The following is a 2,075-nucleotide window of genomic DNA, read 5'->3' on the forward strand; positions in this document are numbered from 1 at the left end:
AGGTTGTATCATCTGCATATGATGTTGTTGTTATGTGCCGTGGAGTCGGTTCCGACTCATAGCTACCCTGTACAGGGTTTTCTGAGGCTGTAAATTTTTACGGGAGCAGAACGCCTCATCTTTCTCCTGTGGAACAGCTGGTAGTTTTGAACTGCTGACCCTGAGTTTCGCAGCCCATTTTGTAACCACTATACTACCAAAGCTCCTGCATATAGCCGGTTGTTAATCAGTCTTCCTCCAATTATAACACCACACTTTAAAAAGAAAGGGAAAAACCAAAGACACCTGCAATCAGTTGGCAAGGTAGCTGTCTTCCAAATTTCGTAGCACAGACAAGTAAATGCCTCCAGTACTCCATGAGTTTGTTGAAATATTTCAATTTGTACTCTATCAACTCCTGGTGCCTTGCTTTCTCTAATGCCTTCAGTGCAGCTTAGACTTCTTCCTTCCATACCATTGGTTCTTAATCATAAAGTGCCTCTTGAATTAAATGAACATCCATCAATTCTCTTAAACTTCTTCCTTCCATAACATTGGTTCTTTACAATAAAGTGCCTCTTGAATTAGATGAACACCCATCAATTCTCTTAGACTTTTCCTTCCATACCATCGGTTCTTAATCGTAAAGTGCCTCTTGAATTAGATGAACATCCATTAGTTCTTTTTAGCACTGTGACTGTGTATTTCTTTAATGTTCTTTTGATATTTTGTGCATCGTTCAATATTTTGTCTGTAGAATCCTGCATTCAGTATTTCAAGTCAAGCTTTTTATTGAGTTCTTTCAGCTTCAAACACACTATGTTTTCTGACTCCAGGTCTTTGCACAGTTCCCCATGATATCCTTCACTATTGTGACTTGAATTTTTCCCTCAGTTCTTTCAGCCTGAGAAATACTGAGCGTGTTCTTCCCTTTTGGTTTTGTAACACCAAGTATTTGTAAATTTTATAACAGTATTTGAATTTCTGGTAGTTTCCTGTCAATGTATGTTGTAGACAGTTTCAGATTCTCTTCAACAAATTTTACTAGCATTTCTGTTCTGTGGGTCTGAAATATCTGCTACTGTATCCATAAATGTGGAGGAGCACATTGGAGGCAAAGGGAGAAAACCTTCAAGACCTAACCAGAAGCTTAGAAGGAATGAACTGGGTCCGGTGACTCAGGACCACCTCTCATGGATCATCAAGGCCAGTTGGGAAAACATTATCCACAAAGACAATGTTCTACGATCCGGCTTGGTGAACAGCAACCGGGGTCTTTAAAGCTTCTGAGAGATCATTTCAGGTGCAACTATTGGTCTCTCCGTGTCTGGAGGAAAGAAGAATGATGAAAATCAAAGAGACACAGAAATAATTAGTCCAATGAAGAAATGGACCATGTGAGTATCAGTCTCCACAACCCTGAGACGAGAAGAGCACGAGGGTGCCCGACTATTACTGCCAACAACTGTGAAAGTGATCCTATAAGACTGTCCTGAATACAACTGGAAAAACTGTGGAACACACTCAAACATACAATGAAGACCTGAGTTACTGGTCAGATAAAGACTGGCTAGAAATTGGGCCACAAGGGGGAATTCCTTTCCAGACCTGAAGTGTGGTCAAGATACACAGTCTCAGATTCGTCCAGCCTCTCTCTGACCAGTAAACCTGGTTTACTTATTTTGTAAATTATATATAAGGACAGAAGTTTGCAAATCATGATTAACCACACCCCTGTTTCCCACCATGCTAACAGCCCTATATAATCTTTGAAACCCCAAATATTGGGGTTCAGTCTTTGGATGTGAATCCACTGAGTCGTGCTGGCACAATAAAAACTCTTCCTTTTGGAATCTGCCTGGTATTCACCAACTGGGGTAGCATTTCTATTTAAACAAGTTTGACTTTTGTTACACAATGTTGCCCAGTCTATCTGGGGCCTGTTCATATAATCCCTCCCTTTCAGATAAGTTGGAAGTGGTATCTAGGTTCCATCTAGTTCTTCTGGTCTTGGACTTGAATAGACATTTCATTTCATTAGTCTATTGGACTAATTAATTCTAAGCATCTTCAATTCTTATTAACGCTTTCTCTGC

This window comes from Chrysochloris asiatica, unplaced genomic scaffold (genome assembly GCF_000296735.1).
Source record: "Chrysochloris asiatica unplaced genomic scaffold, ChrAsi1.0 scaffold00679, whole genome shotgun sequence".
Lineage (NCBI taxonomy): Eukaryota > Metazoa > Chordata > Mammalia > Afrosoricida > Chrysochloridae > Chrysochloris > Chrysochloris asiatica.